This window comes from Schistocerca gregaria, chromosome 4 (genome assembly GCF_023897955.1).
Source record: "Schistocerca gregaria isolate iqSchGreg1 chromosome 4, iqSchGreg1.2, whole genome shotgun sequence".
Lineage (NCBI taxonomy): Eukaryota > Metazoa > Arthropoda > Insecta > Orthoptera > Acrididae > Schistocerca > Schistocerca gregaria.
Genome location: NC_064923.1, coordinates 5,227,928 through 5,246,623, shown reverse-complemented (window position 1 = coordinate 5,246,623; position 18,696 = coordinate 5,227,928). Strand labels below are relative to the sequence as shown.

Below are 18,696 nucleotides of genomic sequence, written 5' to 3'. Positions count from 1 at the left end.
GAAGATCAACCAGCAATTATAACAGTATAAACACCTAATCTAGTACAACATAATAAAAATAAAAATCCATAAGAAAAAGAACACATATAAGTTAAATAAGGAAAAATTACTCAAACGGCTAAAGAAATCATTAAATTAAAAACAGGGGAAAAATAATAAAGTAGGTAATTAGATATAATAGGAATTGGCTGCTCCTTACAAATTAACTTAATAGCATCTCTAAATGGCTGAGGAATTCCAACAAAACCTACCTTATTTGGACCCTTTCGAATCTGAATATAACCTAAAACCTTACGCTCTAATAAAGTTAAAAAGGCAACACTAATTAAAACACAAATAACCAATAAAAGAAAATTCAAAATAAATATAAATAAATCATAAAGTATCAATACTATTTGTAGAAAAAATCTACATAAATGAATTCTAAATTCAACACATTAATCTGTCAAAATAGTAAATAAATTAATATTAATCAATATAACAAAAAATATTTTAACCATATGGTCCTTTCGTACTAATATGGATTAACAATCTTAGGATAGAAACCGACCTGGCTCACGCCGGTCTGAACTCAGATCATGTAAGAATTTAAAGGTCGAACAGACCTAATCATTGGGCTCCTGCACCCAAAATTTTTCTTAATCCAACATCGAGGTCGCAATCTGCTTTGTCGATATGAGCTCTCAAAAACAATTACGCTGTTATCCCTAAGGTAACTTAATCTTATGATCATAAATTATGGATCAAAATAACAATCATAAATAAATGATATAATAATGAAGAGTTTATCTATTCTTCATGTCACCCCAACAAAACATCATCATTAAATATAGAAAGACAAACATAAAACTATATAAAAGTAAAATGTCAAGCTCTATAGGGTCTTCTCGTCCTAAAGAAGAATTTAAGCCTTTTGACTCAAAAGTTAAATTAAAAAATTTATTAAGAGACAGTTGATTTCTCGTCAAGCCATTCATTCCAGCCACTAATTAAGAGACTAATGATTATGCTACCTTTGCACGGTCAAAATACCGCGGCTCTTTAAAAATACGCTCAGTGAGCAGGCCAGACCTCAAAATATAAACAAGAGGACATGTTTTTGATAAACAGGCGGAAATCAATTTTGCCTAGTTCCTTATAATAAGTTCACAAGGTAAAAATTTCATACAAATAAATATACTAATTCTATCATTATTACAAAAATTTTAAAATTAAATTAATAATCTTAATAAAAAACCTAAAATATTTATAAAATCAAAATAAAAAATAATGAACTAAAACGTAATCTTAAAGATAGCTGGTTTAAAGCTTACTATTATATTTCTATAAAATAAATTATAGGTTATTAACTTCAAAGCTTATCCCTTAAAGAATAAATAAGTTAATATTTTTACTTAAAAAATTAAATAAGAACAAATATCTTTAAAAAATTAAATTTTTTCTTAAGAAACTAGATATCTTGGGAAACGATTAACATCTCATTTCTATAAATAATTTAATAATAATTATGATACATTAACTATAAATTATTTATAAATCAACACAAATCGAGACAAGTAAAATAAATACTAAAATTTTGATAAACCCTGATACAAAAGGTACAATAAATAAAATCTACTTAAAAAAATTTAAAATAATATTTCATAAAACACTTACATTACCAATAAACTATAATTTAAAAAATCAATTCTATAAAATATACTAAGACAAAAATACAATAAAATTATTTATATTAAATAATTAAATAAACAAAAAATAAATATAATAAAATAAATAATCAAGATATCCTGATTTGCACAGAAAAATTTTCTGTGTAAATGAAACACTTTACTAATAAGTTATATCTTGAAACTCTTCCTAGATACACTTTCCAGTACATCTACTATGTTACGACTTATCTCATCTAATTTGAAGCTACTTTAAAATAAAATAGAATAATCAATAATGAGAGCGACGGGCGATGTGTACACATCTCAGAGCCAATATCAGTTAAATTAAATAAATTAAATTACTATCAAATCCACCTTCATTAACAGTATTTCACTATCAAATCCGTTATAAACAAAAATCTATTGTAACCCACCTCCTCTTAACTATAAGCTGCACCTTGACCTGAAATATTTTATAATTATAAATCTTGAGAATTATAACTCTAAAAAGATTCTCTGATAACGGAGATATACAAACAAATAAATTAAGTAGAGTAAATCGTGTATTATCAATCATGGGGTAGGTTCCTCTGAATGGAATGAGATACCACCAAATTCTTTGGGTTTAAAGACCTTAACTAATAGTACCCTGGTAAATATAATTAACATTTAAAATAATAGGGTATCTAATCCTAGTTTATTATTTAAATTTCACAGATTCATAAAAAGGGCCACAAATAAATTTTAACATTTCACCTTACAAATTTATATTTCAACCCTAATAATATAAACAACTGTTTTAACCAATAATATTCACTTGTATCAATCGTATAACCGCGGCTGCTGGCACGAATTATGCCGATACTAAATCAATTGCTAAATCCAAAATCACTTGATAATTAAATCAAATTACTGCAAAAAGAACATTTAGTCTAACAAAACTTACATATAATACAAAGAAAAAGTGAATAAACAAGCAAGAATAAAACTTTTAAAAATAAAAAATAAGAAAATTTTAAATCTATTAATTCAGGAAAAAATAAAAGATTCAAATATTTAAAGAAAAATAAAAGAAAAAAACCACAAACATTAACAAAAAAAAAAGAAACGCCCCTATGTATGACCACAACAACTTCTCTATTATATATAATTAAATTTTAATATGGAACATGTATAGCAATAAATGTATTATATTCTTTCTTATTTAATCTTTCTTTTCACTAATAAATAAAGAAAGATTAAATAATATAATAAATATATGATTAGCATGGTTAATTCATCCAAATAATATAAATCTTAGCCATATAGGTAGGGCAATTGCAAATGTTAATGCTAAATGTCTTGTTCTAGTAAAAATATAAGGGAATAATCCTATGAAATTGTTAAATAATATTATAATAAAAATTGAGATGAAAATGAATGTTGTTCCATTAAATGATTTTGGTCCAAGAAGTGTTTTAAATTCATTATGTAAGGTTAAATTTAGTTTATTTCAGATAATGTTAATTCGTGATGGTGTAAGTCAAAATAGTGATGGGATTAATAATAGTCCTAGAAATGTTCTAGTTCAATTTAATGATAAATTAAAGATGTTAGTTGATGGGTCAAATGTTGAGAATAGATTTGTTATCATTTTCAATTTAAGTTTTTTATTTCAATTGTTCCTTTTTCTGCTCTTTTAATAAGGTTAGGTTTAAATGAGAAGAAGTTTATTTGATTAAACAAGATTAATGTAGCTGAAAATATAATGAATAGTGAGAATCATATAAGAGGGGATATTTGAGGGATTTGGATATAATTTCCCCATCAGAAGTAGTCGTTAATTTACTATTATTTGGTTTAAGAGACCATTACTTACTTTCAGTCATCTGATGAATTTCAAGGTGTACTAATTTTTTTTAGTTACTTTAGATTGACACTCTAATGTTATTTATTTTAACTAACTCCTTAAATTATCTTAGATAATCACTTAATAAATAAATTTACTGAAGTTCTTTCAATTACAATTGGTATAAATCTGTGGTTTGCTCCACAGATTTCTGAGCATTGTCCAAAGAATAATCCAGGTCGATTTATTGTGAATGTTCCTTGATTTAACCGACCTGGCGTTGCATTAATTTTAACCCCTAATGCAGGAACTGCTCATGAGTGTAGAACATCTGATGCTCTTGTTAATACTCGTACTTCTGTATTTATTGGTAGGATTGTTCGGTTATCTACATCTAGTAGTCGGAATCCATCATTTTCTAGGTCTTGTTCTGGTGTTATATAAGTGTTAAATTCTACGTCTATGAAGTCTGAATATTCATATCTTCAATATCATTGTCGTCCAATGGTTTTAATTGTAATTATTGCATCTACTGAATCATCAAGTAAATATAATAGTCGTGATGATGGTTTGATGGTTTGTTTAAGATGAATTAATTGTTTAATTTTTTTTCTTTATTTTTTTTCTACTGGTTTAACTGCTTCTTATTCTTTTCGTTTGTTTTATTATTCAATATCTGGTGATAATAATTTTTATTCTAGATTTTCTTTTGATGATAAGGGTTATTACATTTCATTTGGAATAATTGGTCTATTGTTTGTTGCTGTTTTTGGTGGTAGTCTTTTATCTTGATTAATTTTTCCTATTCCTCATGTGATTGCTTTACCTTATTATTTAAAGTTTTTAACTATTACAGTTGTTATTTTAGGTGCTTATTTAGGTTATCTTATTTCTAATTTTGATTTTTCTCATAATTTATTTTCTTTAAGTATACTTTCTTTTGTTAGAGTTGCTGGTTCTATATGATTTATACCTTTTCTTTCAACTAAGTTTATTAGATATATTCCTTTAAAAATAGGTTATTATTCATCTAAGTCATTTGATTATGGTTGAGGTGAATTACTTGGTGGTCAAGGTTTATATAGATTATTTATTTATTTAATTGGTTATATTCAAGGTTGATATGATTCTAATTTCAAGATTTATCTTTTAACTTTTATTTTTTGAATATTTATTTTGGTAATATTGTTTTTCGTTTACTTAAATAGCTTATAATTAGAGCGTGACACTGAAGATGTTAAGGAAGTATTTTTACTTTTAAGTATTTATAAATATAGATATATTATTTTTACAGTGAAAATGTAATGTTTTATTTAAACTATATAAATTTTAGAAATGTTAACGGAGTTTAACCGCTAATATAAAAAGTTAGCAGCTTTCATATTGGCTTTACATTTCCTTAATTGGAACTATTATAGTTCAATTATATTATTAACAGTAATACGCCTCTTTTTGGCTTCAATTAATAAGAATAAGGGTAGTACATACCAATCTTCCAGGTCGAAACTGACTGCAATATTTCGCTTCTTATTCTATTTAAGGTTGATTGATAATATCAATACTTTTTGAATGCAACCCAAATGTTATATTTAACTACAACCCTTTATTCTGCTCATTGTAATGCTCCTTGGTTTCATTCATGGTATAGTCCTCCTAATAGAACTAGAATAAAAAATATTGTTGATACTGTTCAGATTATAATGTCTGAAGTTTTAAAAATAATTACAATTGGTAGAATTAGTGCAATTTCTACATCAAAAATTAAAAAGATTACTGCGATTAGGAAGAATCGTATTGAGAATGGTATTCGTGCTGATCTTTTTGGATCAAACCCACATTCAAATGGTAATCTTTTTTCTCGATCATTAATTAATTTTTTTGATAGTGTTGTTGCCAGGATTATAACAATTATTGGAATAATAAATCTAATGAAAACTCTTGTTGATAGAATTAGAATTGTTTTTCTTGATTTATATCAAGCTTTCTGATTGGAAGTCAAATGTACTATTTATACTAGAAAAACAATTATCTACCTCATCAATAAATAGAGATATATAAGAATAATCATACTACGTCTACGAAGTGTCAGTATCATGCTGCTGCTTCAAATCCATAGTGATGTCTTGGTGAAAATTGATTTATTGAGTGTCGAAGTAGACATGTTGATAAAAAGATTGTTCCAATAATTACGTGTAAACCATGGAATCCTGTTGCAACAAAGAATGTTGATCCATAAACTGCATCTGCAATGGTAAAAGGTGCTTCTCAACATTCATATGCTTGAAGTATTGTAAAGTATAGTCCTAATAACACTGTGAAGAATAATCCTTGTAGTGCTTGAGTATGATTAGATTCCATTAAACTATGATGTGCTCATGTTACTGTTACTCCTGATGCTAAAAGAATAGCTGTATTAAGTAATGGAATTTGTATAGGGTTAAAGGGTTGAATTCCTATTGGAGGTCATAGTATTCCTAGTTCAATTGTTGGTGCTAATCTTCTTCTAAAGAATGCTCAAAAAAAAGAAACGAAAAATAATACCTCTGATGCAATAAATAAAATTATTCCTCATCGTAATCCAATTGATACAAATCCTGTATGTAATCCTTGATATGTTCCTTCTCGTACTACATCTCGTCATCATTGAATTATAGTTAGTAGGGTAATTCCAAATCCAATTATGAATAAGTTAATATTAAATAGGTGGAATCATTTTGCTAGTCCTGATACTAGGACTATTGCTCCAATTGCTCCTGTTAATGGTCAAGGTCTATAGTCTACTAAGTGGAATGGGTGGTTTGAGTGAGTTGTTAACATAGGTTTAATATACTTCTCTAGAATATAGAGTTCTTAGAATTGAGAAAACATAGGCTTGAATTATTGCTACTGCTGATTCTAGAATTAATAGAAGTATTTGTCCAATAATTAGTAATGAGATTAAGTTTATTGCTATAGATGGTCCTGTGTTTCCTAATAAGGTTAATAATAAGTGTCCTGCAATTATATTTGCTGCCAACCGTACTGCTAATGTACCTGGTCGAATAACATTACTAATTGTTTCAATTAGTACTATAAATGATATTAATGCAGGCGGTGTACCTTGTGGTACAAGGTGTGTAAATATATGATTGGTATGGTTAATTCAACCAAATAATATAAATCTTAGCCATATAGGTAGGGCAATTGCAAATGTTAATGCTAAATGTCTTGTTCTAGTAAAAATATAAGGGAATAATCCTATGAAATTGTTAAATAATATTATAATAAAAATTGAGATGAAAATGAATGTTGTTCCATTAAATGATTTTGGTCCAAGAAGTGTTTTAAATTCATTATGTAAGGTTAAATTTAGTTTATTTCAGATAATGTTAATTCGTGATGGTGTAAGTCAAAATAGTGATGGGATTAATAATAGTCCTAGAAATGTTCTAGTTCAATTTAATGATAAATTAAAGATGTTAGTTGATGGGTCAAATGTTGAGAATAGATTTGTTATCATTTTCAATTTAAGTTATTTATTTCAATTGTTCCTTTTTCTGCTCTTTTAATAAGGTTAGGTTTAAATGAGAAGAAGTTTATTTGATTAAACAAGATTAATGTAGCTGAAAATATAATGAATAGTGAGAATCATATAAGAGGGGATATTTGAGGGATTTGGATATAATTTCCCCATCAGAAGTAGTCGTTAAATTACTATTATTTGGTTTAAGAGACCATTACTTACTTTCAGTCATCTGATGAATTTCAAGGTGTACTAATTTTTTTTAGTTACTTTAGATTGACACTCTAATGTTATTTATTTTAACTAACTCCTTAAATTATCTTAGATAATCACTTAATAAATAAATTTACTGAAGTTCTTTCAATTACAATTGGTATAAATCTGTGGTTTGCTCCACAGATTTCTGAGCATTGTCCAAAGAATAATCCAGGTCGATTTATTGTGAATGTTCCTTGATTTAACCGACCTGGCGTTGCATCAATTTTAACCCCTAATGCAGGAACTGCTCATGAGTGTAGAACATCTGATGCTCTTGTTAATACTCGTACTTCTGTATTTATTGGTAGGATTGTTCGGTTATCTACATCTAGTAGTCGGAATCCATCATTTTCTAGGTCTTGTTCTGGTGTTATATAAGTGTCAAATTCTACGTCTATGAAGTCTGAATATTCATATCTTCAATATCATTGTCGTCCAATGGTTTTAATTGTAATTATTGCATCTACTGAATCATCAAGTAAATATAATAGTCGTAATGATGGAAGGGCAATAAAAATTAATGTAATTGCTGGTAAAGCTGTTCAGATTGTTTCAATTAAATGTCCATGAAGTATATTACGGTTAGTATAGGCAATAAATAATATATAACTTAGGGCATAACCTACAATTACTGTAATTAATAATAATACGACCATAGTATGATCATGAAAGAATGATAATTGCTCCATTAATGGTGAAGCTCCATCTTGAAGAGATAAATTTGATCATGTTGCCATTAATAAATATTTTCTAATAAAAGGTCAAACCTTTATTTGTAGAGCTTAAATCTACTGCACTAATCTGCCATATTAGAATCTAGAGATTAATGGTAATTCTGAGTAACTATGTTCTGCGGGAGGGTTATTTTGTAGTCATTCTGTTGATCTTCTTATGTTAGCTCTAAATATAATTGCTCGGTTTGTAATCATTCTTTCTCATATAATTACAATGAATATAATGATTCCTACAATAGAAATTGTAGACCCAATTCTTGATACTACGTTTCATGATGTATATGCGTCTGGGTAGTCAGAGTATCGTCGAGGTATTCCTGCTAATCCTAGGAAGTGTTGAGGAAAGAATGTTAAATTTACTCCAATGAATATAATTGTAAATTGGATTTTTAATCATGTATTATTTATAGTTAATCCTGTAAATAGTGGATATCATTGAATGACACCTCCTATAATTGCAAATACTGCTCCTATAGATAATACATAATGAAAGTGGGCTACTACATAATATGTATCATGTAATACAATATCAAGTGATGAATTTGCTAATACTAATCCTGTTAATCCACCAATTGTAAATAGGAAAATAAATCCTAGAGCTCATAATAATGGTGGATTGAACTTGAATTTAGTTCCATATAATGTAGCTAATCATCTAAATACCTTAATTCCTGTAGGTACAGCAATAATTATTGTTGCTGATGTAAAATATGCTCGTGTGTCAACATCCATTCCTACTGTAAATATATGATGTGCTCATACAATAAATCCTATTAGTCCAATTGATAGTATAGCATAAATTATACCTAATGTTCCAAATGATTCAATTTTTCCTCTTTCTTGACATACAATATGTGAAATAATTCCGAACCCCGGTAGAATTAAAATATAAACTTCTGGGTGTCCAAAGAATCAAAATAGATGTTGATATAGAATTGGGTCACCCCCTCCTGCAGGGTCAAAGAATGATGTATTTAAATTTCGATCTGTTAATAATATAGTAATAGCTCCTGCTAAAACTGGAAGTGAAAGAAGGAGAAGTAATGCTGTAATAGCTACAGATCATACAAATAAAGGTGTTTGATCTAAAGTTATACTTTCTGATCGTATATTAATTGCTGTTGTAATGAAATTCACTGCACCAAGAATAGATGATACACCTGCTAAGTGCAGTGAAAAAATAGCTAGATCTACAGATGCACCCCCGTGTGCAATAGCTCCTGCTAGAGGAGGGTAAACTGTTCATCCTGTACCAGCACCATTATCTACTATAGAAGATGTAAGAAGAAGGGTTAGTGAAGGTGGTAGTAATCAAAAACTTATATTATTTATTCGTGGAAATGCTATATCTGGTGCACCAATTATTAGTGGAACAAGTCAATTACCAAATCCACCAATTATAATAGGTATTACTATAAAGAAAATTATTATGAATGCGTGAGCTGTAATAATAACATTATAAATCTGGTCATCCCCAATTAGAGATCCGGGTTGGCCAAGTTCAGCACGAATAAGTATTCTTATTGATGTTCCTACTATTCCTGCTCATGCTCCAAATATGAAGTATAAAGTACCAATGTCCTTATGGTTTGTTTAGAATAATCATTTTTGCGGTAAGATAGCTGAATTTTAGGTGGTAGACTGTAAATCTACTTATGAGATGTTTTCTCTCTTATCATATTTAGGTCTTATATTCAATTATGATTCTAGACTGCAATTCTAGAGGTGTAAAATTTTACTAAGGCCTAAAAGATTATTCTTTTAATTATAACTTTGAAGGTTATTAGTTTGATTAACTTAAGTCCTTAGTATAATGAAATTAAGGTTGATGTTGAAATCAATCCTATTGTTGAAATTATTACTGTTATAGGAAGAATGATTCTTGATTCTTGGGACTTTATCTTTATAGATCACGAATTTTCTGTGTATGATATAATTAGAGCTGAGAATCTAATACGTATATAGTAGTAGAGTGTAATTGTAGTTAATACAACTATAATAGTTATAATAGTTGTTATATTGTTTTCTATTAATGATTGTATTACAATTCATTTTGGTAAGAATCCAAGGAATGGTGGTAGTCCACCTAAAGATAATAAAGATAAGAATATTATGAATTTAATTCCGGTTTTTATATTTCTGGCTGAATAAATTTGATTTATGAAAAATAAATTTATTTGCTTAAATAATAAAACTATAATTAATCTTAATAGTGAGTAAATAATGAAGTATAGTTCTCAGATGTTTTCTCTGACTGTTAATGATCTAATTATTCAACCTAGATGTCTGATTGATGAATATGCTAAAAGTTGTCGTAAGGATGTTTGATTTAAACCTCCTATTGCCCCAATAATAATTCTTAAGATAATAATTGTTCAAATAAAAGTTCTTAATTGAATACAATAAGATAAGACCATTATTGGGGCGATTTTTTGTCATGTTATTAATGTTAAACAATTATTTCATCTTGATGCTCCTATAACTTCTGGAAATCAGAAATGGAAAGGTGCAGCTCCAATCTTTAATAATAGTCTAGATCTAATTATTATTGATGGGATAAATTCTGTTTCCCATCCTATGGGATATTTTATTTGAATCAGCAAAATTGAAAATAATAATATTGTCGATGCTATTGCTTGGACAATAAAATATTTAATTGATGATTCATTTATTATTATATTTTTATTTCTTGTTACGAGCGGAATAAATGAAAGTAAGTTGATCTCAAGTCCTATTCAAACCCCAAATCAGGAATTTGATGAAATGGACAGGATCGTTCCTATCATTAATGTTGATAGGAAGAGAAGTTTTGTAGAGTTGTTGGTCATTAAAAAGGAGAGGATTGATACCTCTATAAATGGGGTATGAACCCATTAGCTTGTTTAGCTTACCTTTTTACATTAAGGTGTATGATGCACGTTAGTTTTTGATACTAAAGGAGGTACTTTAATTCTATCTTATGTAATTTTAATGAAGGTAATTTTATTTACTTTATTTACCCTATCAAGGTAACCCTTTAATCAGGCACTTCATTTATTTAATATATAAATCGAAAGTTTTTTTTTGAAATTCTTTTATGTATTATTTTGTTTAATTAGGATTAATTTATCCTGCTCATTTTATTTTTTATATATATATATAATATATAATATATATATATAATATATAATATAATATATAATATAATATATATAATATAATATAGTTCTCGAAATAAACAAAGAAAAAACTCAAAGAACAAATAGAAAATAAATTCACGGCCTAAGATGAAAAACTTCATATCATTGATTCCACAAAACAATATTTTTAATTAAAATACTTAAGCAAACTAAACAAAGAAATATTCACCCTTTAAACAGAGAATATTTAAAGGCAATCAATGTAAAAGTAAAAGATGATATTCACGAAAATAACCAAGAGAACAAGTATAAACACCAGAATAATAATTCCCATGCTGAGAATAAGAATATATATACAAAGTATAAACAGCTCTAAAAAAAGATAAAAAAATCAAAGCAAAGAATCTAAAAGAAGATCAAGATATAATTCTATTTAGTAATCTAATTTCACCTACCAAATTTAAAGAAGGAGGAGCAGCCATATTTGATGATCTTAAAAGAAATCATCATAAAGCCATTCTTGGCATCAAATTAATTATACCCTTGTTAATTAATAATCTTCGTCTACCTAAACGTTCATAAATAATATTAGATAAACAAAATAAACCAGAAGAACATAAACCATGACCAACCATTAGAGAAAGAGAACCTACACAACCTCATCAATTCATAGTCATCAATCCACCAATAACCATTCTTATATGAGCAACAGAAGAATATGCAATTAAAGACTTTAAATCAACCTGACGAAAACAAATAAATCTTACAATAACACCCCCAGATAAACCTAAAGACAATCAAAAATAATTAAACTTTAAACCCAAATAAGAAATAACCTTTATAACACGAAAAATACCATAACCACCTAACTTTAATAAAACACCAGCAAGAATTATTCTACCTGAAATAGGGGCCTCTACATGAGCCTTAGGAAGTCATAAATGAACCAAAAACATAGGTATCTTAACTAAAAAAGCCAAAATTATAAATACATAAAACATAAAATAATAAGAACCAAAATCAACCAATAAAGGAAAATATAAAGTATTAGAAAAATCATAAACCTTAAATAAAACTAATAATAAAGGTAATCTAGCAACCAAAGTATAAAAAATTAAATAAACACGAGCCTGCAAACGCTCAGGTTGATAACCCCAACCCCAAATTAAAAGTAAAGTAGGAACTAATCTAGCCTCAAAAAAAATATAAAAAGAAAGAAGACTTAATCTAGCAAATGAACAATAAAGCATAATTATTAAAATCATAACCATAAAAACAAAAAATTAGAATGATATGAACTTAAATAAACTGAACCTCTAGCAGTGATTATTAAAGAACAAATCCAAAAACTAAGTAAAATTAAACTAAAAGAAAAATAATCAATACCAAAATAATATCTAATTATATTCAAATCAGCATATGAATGAACACAAATTATAAAAACAAAACCCGACAGAAACATTAAAGAATGAACCAACCATCAACAATTATTTAATAAACAAAGAGGGATCAAAAAAATAGTTATAAATAAATACTTTAACATAAAGATAAACCAAAAGAATTAAAAAAATCATTACCATGAGAACGAATTATTGAAACTAAAATAGAAAGACCTAAAGCACCCTCACAAACAGAAAAAACTAAAAAAATAACAGGAAAAAAATAATCATATTCAAACTCAATAAGAAAAACAATAACTAACATAAATAAAGAAAGAACTATATATTGTAATCTCAAAAGAACCATTAATAAATGTTTACGTTTAGAAGAAAAAACATAAACACCAGCAAAATAAATCAATAAAGAAGTAAAAATAGAGAATATAAACATTAGTTTTAATAGTTTAAAAAAAACGCCGGTCTTGTAAACCGGAAATAAGTCCAGCCCCCACTTTTAAAACTTCAGAGGTGGAAAAGCTTCCATCATCGGTCCCCAAAACCGGTATTTTAAATACACTAACCCCTGAAATGATCAAAATAATAATTATATCATTATCAAATGTAATAAATATTAATTTTATTAAATTAAGACACCCAATATCAATAATGCTTTTTATTATCCTTCAAACCTTCCTAGTTGGATTAATAACAGGAACAATAATAGAAAGATATTGATTATCATATATTTTATTTTTAACATTTCTTGGTGGTATACTAGTATTATTTATTTACATTACAAGAATTGCATCAAACGAAATATTTCAGCCTAAATCAATCACTATAATTATTACATTAATAATGTGAGTATTTATCATATTAATATTAATTATTCTAGATATATCTATATTTATAGACTTTTTCAAAAACACCGAAACTATAAATATTGATAATTCAATCAATTATCAAGAAATAACAATATCTTTAGAAAAATTATATAATAGACCAACATTCATTATTACAATAATAATAATAATTTATTTATTTTTAGCACTACTAGCAGTTGTTAAAATCACCAATATTAATCAGGGACCTATTCGTAAAATAAGATAATTACTAATGAATAAACCCTTACGATTAAGACATCCTTTAATTAAAATTATTAATAACTCTTTAATTGACTTACCTGCCCCAACAAATATTTCATTTTGATGAAATTTTGGATCCCTATTAGGGTTATGTTTGGTAATTCAAATCGTAACTGGACTATTTTTAGCTGTACATTATACATCAAATATTGAAATAGCATTCAGTAGTGTAGTACACATCTGCCGAGACGTAAATAATGGTTGAATTATCCGAACCTTACACGCAAATGGAGCATCTATATTTTTTATTTGTATTTACTTACATGTAGGACGGGGAATTTACTATGGATCTTATATATATATACATACCTGAATAATTGGTACAGTGATTTTATTTTTAGTTATAGCAACTGCATTTATAGGATATGTCTTACCCTGAGGCCAAATATCTTTTTGAGGTGCAACAGTAATTACTAATTTATTATCAGCAATCCCATACTTAGGAACAGATTTAGTCCAATGAGTATGAGGAGGATTCGCTGTTGATAATGCAACATTAAATCGATTCTTCACATTCCATTTTGTATTACCATTTATTATTGTGGCTATAGCAGCAATTCATTTATTTTTTCTTCACCAAACAGGATCTAATAATCCTCTTGGACTAAATGGAGATATTGAAAAAATTCCATTCCATCCATACTTTACCTTTAAGGATTCTATTACATTTGTAATAATAACATCATTATCAATTATACTATGTTTAATTAATCCTTACCTATTAGGAGATCCAGATAACTTTGTACCTGCCAACCCATTAGTAACACCAGTTCACATTCAACCAGAATGATATTTCCTATTTGCATATGCAATTCTACGATCTATCCCTAATAAGTTAGGAGGTGTTATTGCATTATTTTTATCAATTAGAATCTTAATAATTTTACCATTTTATAATAAAACACCATTCCGAGGCATTCAATTTTACCATATTAATCAAATTTTATTCTGAATTATAGTAGTTGTTGTATGCTTACTAACGTGAATTGGTAAACGACCTGTTGAAGAACCTTATATTATAACAGGTCAAATCTTAACAATTATTTACTTCACATATTTCTTAATTAATGTCCATGTCGCAAATGCATGAGATAAATTAATTAAGGAATAAAGTTAATTAGCTTAGGAAAAGCATATGTTTTGAAAACATAAAATTAGAAGTTTAACTCTTCTATTAACTTTTCTCAAAAAATTTCACTAAACAAATGAGATAAATAAAATCTTTAAACCAACAAAGAAAATAAAAAAATTCAAAGATAAAGGTAAAAAACTTTTTCAAGCTAAGTACATTAATTTATCATAACGGAACCGTGGTAATGTTCCACGAACCCAAATAAAACCAAAAGATATAATAGCAAGCTTAATAAAAAATATAAAAGAATAAAAATCACCGCCCAAAAAAATTAAAGCCAATAACATTCTTATGAAGACAATTCTAGTATATTCAGCTAAAAAAATTAAAGTAAAACCCCCCGCACCATACTCAATATTAAATCCTGAAACTAAATCAGATTCCCCTTCAGCAAAATCAAAAGGAGTACGATTAGTTTCAGCTAAGCAAGAAGCAAAACAAGCTAAAGCTAAAGGAAAAGAAATAATAATAAATCAACAATAAAGCTGATAGTTTATAAAATCAAACATATTAAAACTACCAATTAAAATAATTAAAGACAATAAAATTAAAGCTAAACTAACTTCATAAGAAATTGTTTGAGCAACAGAACGAAGAGAACCTAATAATGAATAATTTGAATTAGAAGATCAACCAGCAATTATAACAGTATAAACACCTAATCTAGTACAACATAATAAAAATAAAAATCCATAAGAAAAAGAACACATATAAGTTAAATAAGGAAAAATTACTCAAACGGCTAAAGAAATCATTAAATTAAAAACAGGGGAAAAATAATAAAGTAGGTAATTAGATATAATAGGAATTGGCTGCTCCTTACAAATTAACTTAATAGCATCTCTAAATGGCTGAGGAATTCCAACAAAACCTACCTTATTTGGACCCTTTCGAATCTGAATATAACCTAAAACCTTACGCTCTAATAAAGTTAAAAAGGCAACACTAATTAAAACACAAATAACCAATAAAAGAAAATTCAAAATAAATATAAATAAATCATAAAGTATCAATACTATTTGTAGAAAAAATCTACATAAATGAATTCTAAATTCAACACATTAATCTGTCAAAATAGTAAATAAATTAATATTAATCAATATAACAAAAAATATTTTAACCATATGGTCCTTTCGTACTAATATGGATTAACAATCTTAGGATAGAAACCGACCTGGCTCACGCCGGTCTGAACTCAGATCATGTAAGAATTTAAAGGTCGAACAGACCTAATCATTGGGCTCCTGCACCCAAAATTTTTCTTAATCCAACATCGAGGTCGCAATCTGCTTTGTCGATATGAGCTCTCAAAAACAATTACGCTGTTATCCCTAAGGTAACTTAATCTTATGATCATAAATTATGGATCAAAATAACAAACATAAATAAATGATATAATAATGAAGAGTTTATCTATTCTTCATGTCACCCCAACAAAACATCATCATTAAATATAGAAAGACAAACAAAAAACTATATAAAAGTAAAATGTCAAGCTCTATAGGGTCTTCTCGTCCTAAAGAAGATTTTAAGCCTTTTGACTCAAAAGTGAAATTCAAAAATTTATTAAGAGACAGTTGATTTCTCGTCAAGCCATTCATTCCAGCCACTAATTAAGAGACTAATGATTATGCTACCTTTGCACGGTCAAAATACCGCGGCTCTTTAAAAATACGCTCAGTGAGCAGGCCAGACCTCAAAATATAAACAAGAGGACATGTTTTTGATAAACAGGCGGAAATCAATTTTGCCTAGTTCCTTATAATAAGTTCACAAGGTAAAAATTTCATACAAATAAATATACTAATTCTATCATTATTACAAAAATTTTAAAATTAAATTAATAATCTTAATAAAAAACCTAAAATATTTATAAAATCAAAATAAAAAATAATGAACTAAAACGTAATCTTAAAGATAGCTGGTTTAAAGCTTACTATTATATTTCTATAAAATAAATTATAGGTTATTAACTTCAAAGCTTATCCCTTAAAGAATAAATAAGTTAATATTTTTACTTAAAAAATTAAATAAAAACAAATAACTTTAAAAAATTAAATTTTTTCTTAAGAAACTAGATATCTTGGGAAACGATTAACATCTCATTTCTATAAATAATTTAATAATAATTATGATACATTAACTATAAATTATTTATAAATCAACCCAAATCGAGACAAGTAAAATAAATACTAAAATTTTGATAAACCCTGATACAAAAGGTACAATAAATAAAATCTACTTAAAAAAATTTAAAATAATATTTCATAAAACACTTACATTACCAATAAACTATAATTTAAAAAATCAATTCTATAAAATATACTAAGACAAAAATACGATAAAATTATTTATATTAAATAATTAAATAAACAAAAAATAAATATAATAAAATAAATAATCAAGATATCCTGATTTGCACAGAAAAATTTTCAGTGTAAATGAAACACTTTACTAATAAGTTATATCTTGAAACTCTTCCTAGATACACTTTCCAGTACATCTACTATGTTACGACTTATCTCATCTAAATTGAAGCTACTTTAAAATAAAATAGAATAATCAATAATGAGAGCGACGGGCGATGTGTACACATCTCAGAGCCAATATCAGTTAAATTAAATAAATTAAATTACTATCAAATCCACCTTCATTAACAGTATTTCACTATCAAATCCGTTATAAACAAAAATCTATTGTAACCCACCTCCTCTTAACTATAAGCTGCACCTTGACCTGAAATATTTTATAATTATAAATCTTGAGAATTATAACTCTAAAAAGATTCTCTGATAACGGAGATATACAAACAAATAAATTAAGTAGAGTACATCGTGTATTATCAATCATGGGGTAGGTTCCTCTGAATGGAATGAGATACCGCCAAATTCTTTGGGTTTAAAGACCTTAACTAATAGTACCCTGGTAAATATAATTAACATTTAAAATAATAGGGTATCTAATCCTAGTTTATTATTTAAATTTCACAGATTCATAAAAATGGCCACAAATAAATTTTAACATTTCACCTTACAAATTTATATTTCAACCCTAATAATATAAACAACTGTTTTAACCAATAATATTCACTTGTATCAATCGTATAACCGCGGCTGCTGGCACGAATTATGCCGATACTAAATCAATTGCTAAATCCAAAATCACTTGATAATTAAATCAAATTACTGCAAAAAGAACATTTAGTCTAACAAAACTTACATATAATACAAAGAAAAAGTGAATAAACAAGCAAGAATAAAACTTTTAAAAATATAAAATAAGAAAATTTTAAATCTATTAATTCAGGAAAAAATAAAAGATTCAAATATTTAAAGAAAAAAAAAGAAAAAAACCACAAACATTAACAAAAAAAAAAGAAACGCCCCTATGTATGACCACAACAACTTCTCTATTATATATAATTAAAGATTAATATGGAACATGTATAGCAATAAATGTATTATATTCTTTCTTATTTAATCTTTCTTTTCACTAATAAATAAAGAAAGATTAAATAATATAATAAATATATTTTATACAATTATGTAATTTAATATAATATGTTATTAATATGAATTCTTTTTTTTATATTAAGTTAACTTTCATATATATTAGTTAAATAATCTAATTATAGATAATTTACATAATTATATTATTATAATTAATATAATTATTTATATTAATTATAATATTTTATATTTAAATTAATAATTTTATTTATTATATCCAATTATAATAATATTAATTTTAAATTACATATTATTATATATATTATATTATAATAACCTATTTTAAGCTAAAAACATAAGTAGCTATAATCCTAGGTAAATAATTGCATTAAAATAATCAATTGATAATGGTAAGATGAACTTATAATACTTTAATTTCAATTAAATGTGATATATTAATATAAATTATTATATATATATATATATATATATATATATATA

The 18,696-nt window shown here is 26.6% G+C and overlaps 1 long non-coding RNA gene across 1 annotated transcript in view; it reads left to right on the top strand.

Moving 5' to 3' along the window:
- The first annotated feature begins 460 nt into the window (after positions 1-460).
- Positions 461-18,696, top strand: part of LOC126267583 (uncharacterized) — a 142,981-nt gene continuing 124,745 nt past the window's right edge. Inside the window, exon 1 of the long non-coding RNA XR_007549042.1 lies at positions 461-1,341. This is a non-coding gene — a long non-coding RNA (uncharacterized LOC126267583). The remainder of the gene's footprint in view (positions 1,342-18,696) is intronic.